Genomic DNA, 6396 nt, shown 5'->3' on the forward strand with positions numbered 1-6396 from the left:
AGTCGGGTTGAGCAGTCACATTCACTCCCATCGACTTTTGGGCAACTTCCCACCGTTGCAAATGCATGAAAATCGGCCTGTACACGGGGGAGGCACCCGCCTCGAAGTCGAGACCGTCGGCAGAACCGCCGGGTCCAACCCGGCTGAGCTACCCGGCTTACAAGTCTCAAAGCCGGGTTGGGCAGTCACGTTCACCCCCATTCCCTTTTGGATCACTTCCCACGGTTCGAAATGCACGAAAACCGGCCTGTACACGGGGGAGGGTCCGCCCTCGAAGGCGAGACCGTCGGCAGAACCGCCGGGTCAAACCTGGCTGAGCTACCCGGCTTACAAGTCTCAAAGTCGGGTTGAGCAGTCACGTTCACTCCCATCGACTTTTAGACCACTTCCCACGGTTCGAAATGCACGAAAATCGGCCTGTACACGGGGGAGGCACCCGCCTCTAAGACGAGACCGTCGGCAGAACCGCCGGGTCAAACCCGGCCGAGCTACCCGGGTTAGAAGCCTCAGAGTCGGGTTGAGCAGTCACGTTCACTCCCATCGACTTTTAGACCACTTCCCACGGTTGGAAATGCACGAAAATCGGCCTGTACACGGGGGTGGCATCCGCCTCGAAGACGAGACCGTCGGCAGAACCGCCGGGTCAAACCCGGCTGAGCTACCCGGCTTACAAGTCTCAAAGTCGGGTTGAGCAGTCACATTCACTCCCATCGACTTTTGGGCAACTTCCCACGGTTCGAAATGCACAAGATTCGGCCTGAACACGGGGGACGCTCCCCCCTCGAAGGCGAGACCGTCGGCAGACCCGCCGGGTCAAACCCGGCTGAGCTACCCGGCTCGGAAGCGCCAAAGTCGGTATGAGCAGTCACGTTCACTCCCATCCCCTTTTGGACCGCTTCCCACGGTACGAAATGCATGAAAATCGGCCTGTACACGGGGGAGGCACCCGCCTCGAAGACGAGACCGTCGGCAGAACCGCCGGGTCAAACCCGGCTGAGCTACCCGGCTTACAAGTCTCAAAGTCGGGTTGAGCAGTCACATTCACTCCCATCGACTTTTGGGCAACTTCCCACGGTTCGAAATGCACAAAATTCGGCCTGAACACGGGGGACGCTCCCCCCTCGAAGGCGAGACCGTCGGCAGAACCGCCGGGTCAAACCCGGCTGAGCTACCCGGCTTAAAAGTCTCAAAGTCGGTATGAGCAGTCACATTCACCCCCATTCCCTTTTGGACCACTTCCCACGGTTGGAAATGCATGAAAATCGGCCTGGACACGGGGGAGGCTCCCCCCTCGATGACGAGACCGTCGGCAGAACCGCCGGAACAAACCCGGCTGAGCTACCCGGCTTACAAGTCTCAAAGTCGGTATGAGCAGACACGTCCACCCCCATTCCCTTTTGGACCACTTCCCACCGTTGGAAATGCACGAAAATCGGCCTGTACACGGGGGAGGCACCGGCCTCGAAGACGAGACCGTCGGCAGAACCGCCGGATCAAACCCGGCCGAGCTACCCGGGTTAGAAGCCTCAGAGTCGGGTTGAGCAGTCACATTCACTCCCATCCCCTTTTGAACCTCTTCCCACCGTTGGAAATGCACGAAAATCGGCCTGTACACGGGGGAGGCTCCCCCCTCGAAGGCGAGACCGTCGGCAGAACCGCCGGGTCAAACCCGGCTGAGCTACCCGGCTTAAAAGTCTCAAAGTCGGGTTGAGCAGTCACATTCACTCCCATCGACTTTTGGGCAACTTCCCACCGTTGCAAATGCATGAAAATCGGCCTGTACACGGGGGAGGCTCCGCCCTCGAAGGCGAGACCGACGGCAGAACCGCCGGGTCAAACCCGGCCGGGCTACCCGGGTTAGAAGCCTCAGAGTCGGGTTGAGCAGTCGCATTCACCCCCATCCCCTTTTGAACCTCTTCCCACCGTTGGAAATGCACGAAAATCGGCCTGTACACGGGGGAGGCACCGGCCTCGAAGACGAGACCGTCGGCAGAACCGCCGGATCAAACCCGGCCGAGCTACCCGGGTTAGAAGCCTCAGAGTCGGGTTGAGCAGTCACATTCACTCCCATCCCCTTTTGAACCTCTTCCCACCGTTGGAAATGCACGGAAATCGGCCTGTACACGGGGGAGGCTCCCCCCTCGAAGGCGAGACCGTCGGCAGAACCGCCGGGTCAAACCCGGCTGAGCTACCCGGCTTACAAGTCTCAAAGTCGGTATGAGCAGACACGTCCACCCCCATTCCCTTTTGGACCACTTCCCACCGTTGGAAATGCACGAAAATCGGCCTGTACACGGGGGAGGCACCGGCCTCGAAGACGAGACCGTCGGCAGAACCGCCGGATCAAACCCGGCCGAGCTACCCGGGTTAGAAGCCTCAGAGTCGGGTTGAGCAGTCACATTCACTCCCATCCCCTTTTGAACCTCTTCCCACCGTTGGAAATGCACGAAAATCGGCCTGTACACGGGGGAGGCTCCCCCCTCGAAGGCGAGACCGTCGGCAGAACCGCCGGGTCAAACCCGGCTGAGCTACCCGGCTTAAAAGTCTCAAAGTCGGGTTGAGCAGTCACATTCACTCCCATCGACTTTTGGGCAACTTCCCACCGTTGCAAATGCATGAAAATCGGCCTGTACACGGGGGAGGCTCCGCCCTCGAAGGCGAGACCGACGGCAGAACCGCCGGGTCAAACCCGGCCGGGCTACCCGGCTCGGAAGCGCCAAAGTCGGGTTGAGCAGTCACATTCACCCCCATCCCCTTTTGGGCCACTTCCCACGGTTCGAAATGCATGAAAATCGGCCTGTACACGGGGGACGCTCCCCCCTCGAAGGCGAGGCAGTCGGCAGAACCGCCGGGTCAAACCCGGCTGAGCTACCCGGGTTAGATGCCTCAAAGTCGGGTTGAGCAGTCACATTCACCCCCATCCCCTTTCGGCCCCCTTCCCACGGTTGGAAATGCATGAAAATCGGCCTGTACACGGTGGGCGCTCCCCCCTCGAAGGTGAGACCTTCGGCAGAACCGCCGGGTCAAATCCTGCCGAGCTACCCGCGTTAGAGGTCTCAATGTCGGCTTCAGCAGTCACATTCAATCCCATTCCCGTTTGGACCTCTTCCCGCCGATGGAAATGCACAAAATTCGGCCTGAACACGCGGGGCGCTCCCCCCTCGAAGGCGAGACCGTCGCCAGAACCGCCGGGTCAAATCCGGCTGAGCTACCCGCGTTACAGGTCTCAAAGTCGGGTTGAGCAGTCACGTTCACCCCCATCCCCTTTCGGACCCCTTCCCACGGTTGGAAATGCATGAAAATCGGCCTGTACACGGTGGGCGCTCCCCCCTCGAAGGTGAGACCTTCGGCAGAACCGCCGGGTCAAATCCGGCCGAGCTACCCGCGTTAGAGGTCTCAATGTCGGCTTCAGCAGTCACATTCAATCCCATTCCCGTTTGGACCTCTTCCCGCCGATGGAAATGCACAAAATTCGGCCTGAACACGCGGGACGCTCCCCCCTCGAAGGTGAGACCTTCGGCAGAACCGCCGGGTCAAATCCGGCCGAGCTACCCGCGTTAGAGGTCTCAATGTCGGCTTCAGCAGTCACATTCAATCCCATTCCCGTTTGGACCTCTTCCCGCCGATGGAAATGCACAAAATTCGGCCTGAACACGCGGGACGCTCCCCCCTCGAAGGCGAGACCGTCGCCAGAACCGCCGGGTCAAATCCGGCTGAGCTACCCGCGTTACAGGTCTCAAAGTCGGGTTGAGCAGTCACGTTCACCCCCATCCCCTTTCGGACCCCTTCCCACGGTTGGAAATGCATGAAAATCGGCCTGTACACGGTGGGCGCTCCCCCCTCGAAGGTGAGACCTTCGGCAGAACCGCCGGGTCAAATCCGGCCGAGCTACCCGCGTTAGAGGTCTCAATGTCGGCTTCAGCAGTCACATTCAATCCCATTCCCGTTTGGACCTCTTCCCGCCGATGGAAATGCACAAAATTCGGCCTGAACACGCGGGACGCTCCCCCCTCGAAGGTGAGACCTTCGGCAGAACCGCCGGGTCAAATCCGGCCGAGCTACCCGCGTTAGAGGTCTCAATGTCGGCTTCAGCAGTCACATTCAATCCCATTCCCGTTTGGACCTCTTCCCGCCGATGGAAATGCACAAAATTCGGCCTGAACACGCGGGACGCTCCCCCCTCGAAGGCGAGACCGTCGCCAGAACCGCCGGGTCAAATCCGGCTGAGCTACCCGCGTTAGAGGTCTCAAAGTCGGGTTGAGCAGTCACGTTCACCCCCATCCCCTTTCGGACCCCTTCCCACGGTTGGAAATGCATGAAAATCGGCCTGTACACGGTGGGCGCTCCCCCCTCGAAGGTGAGACCTTCGGCAGAACCGCCGGGTCAAATCCGGCCGAGCTACCCGCGTTAGAGGTCTCAATGTCGGCTTCAGCAGTCACATTCAATCCCATTCCCGTTTGGACCTCTTCCCGCCGATGGAAATGCACAAAACTCGGCCTGAACACGCGGGACGCTCCCCCCTCGAAGGTGAGACCTTCGGCAGAACCGCCGGGTCAAATCCGGCCGAGCTACCCGCGTTAGAGGTCTCAATGTCGGCTTCAGCAGTCACATTCAATCCCATTCCCGTTTGGACCTCTTCCCGCCGATGGAAATGCACAAAATTCGGCCTGAACACGCGGGACGCTCCCCCCTCGAAGGCGAGACCGTCGCCAGAACCGCCGGGTCAAATCCGGCCGAGCTACCCGCGTTAGAGGTCTCAATGTCGGCTTCAGCAGTCACATTCAATCCCATTCCCTTTTGGAACACTTCCCGCCGTTAACAATGCACGATATTCGGCCTGAACACGCGGGACGCTCCCCCCTCGAAGGTGAGACCTTCGGCAGAACCGCCGGGTCAAATCCTGCCGAGCTACCCGCGTTAGAGGTCTCAATGTCGGCTTCAGCAGTCACATTCAATCCCATTCCCGTTTGGACCTCTTCCCGCCGATGGAAATGCACAAAATTCGGCCTGAACACGCGGGACGCTCCCCCCTCGAAGGCGAGACCGTCGCCAGAACCGCCGGGTCAAATCCGGCCGAGCTACCCGCGTTAGAGGTCTCAATGTCGGCTTCAGCAGTCACATTCAATCCCATTCCCGTTTGGAACACTTCCCGCCGTTAACAATGCACGATATTCGGCCTGAACACGCGGGACGCTCCCCCCTCGAAGGTGAGACCTTCGGCAGAACCGCCGGGTCAAATCCTGCCGAGCTACCCGCGTTAGAGGTCTCAATGTCGGCTTCAGCAGTCACATTCAATCCCATTCCCGTTTGGACCTCTTCCCGCCGATGGAAATGCACAAAATTCGGCCTGAACACGCGGGGCGCTCCCCCCTCGAAGGCGAGACCGTCGCCAGAACCGCCGGGTCAAATCCGGCTGAGCTACCCGCGTTACAGGTCTCAAAGTCGGCTTCAGCAGTCACATTCAATCCCATTCCCTTTTGGAACACTTCCCGCCGTTAACAATGCACGATATTCGGACTGAACACGGGGGCCGGTCCGCCCTCGAAGTCAACACCGTCCGCAGAACCGCCGGGGCAAATCCGGCTGAGCTACCCCGCCCCCGAACACTCAAAGTCCCTCTGAAGCCTTGCATTCGCCTCCTTGGAAAATTGACGTCAAACATTACCAAAATCGGGGGCACGAGCACTAAAGCTAAGTCTCACCCTTTCCCTATCCCTAACCAGGAACCGAACGCCCACCCTCAGCCTCACACCAACGCCGGTGCCACTCCAGACAGACACACCCTTCAAAACCACACCCATCCGGCCATGCAACTCAAAAAGGGTCCAAATTCAGAAACACCCCCTTCAAAAGGCACTCCATCCTCGGCCACACCACCGGGACATGCTCCCCTCGGCGATAATTAAGCCCCCACCACTATTTGAAGCCAACCGCAGCCGCAACTCGAACGGAGAAATCAGTAACCAATTCAAAAATGCGCTTGGTTACTGATTTCTACTGAGCCGAAAAAATTCTAAGTGTCGGTGGTTACTGATTTATACCAACCCGAAAAAATTCTAAGTGTCAGTGGTTACTGATTTATACCAACCCGAAAATATTCTAAGTGTCAGTGGTTACTGATTTATACCAACCCGAAAAAATTCTAAGTGTCAGTGGTTACTGATTTATACCAAGTCGAAAAAATTCTAAGTGTCAGTGGTTACTGATTTATACCAACCCGAAAATATTCTAAGTGTCAGTGGTTACTGATTTATACCAACTCGAAAAAATTCTAAGTGTCAGTGGTTACTGATTTATACCGACCCGAAAAAATTCTAAGTGTCAGTGGTTACTGATTTATACCAACTCGAAAATATTCTAAGTGTCGGTGGTTACTGATTTATACCAACCCGAAAA

This window comes from Chiloscyllium punctatum, unplaced genomic scaffold (genome assembly GCF_047496795.1).
Source record: "Chiloscyllium punctatum isolate Juve2018m unplaced genomic scaffold, sChiPun1.3 scaffold_370, whole genome shotgun sequence".
Taxonomy (NCBI): Eukaryota; Metazoa; Chordata; class Chondrichthyes; order Orectolobiformes; family Hemiscylliidae; genus Chiloscyllium; species Chiloscyllium punctatum.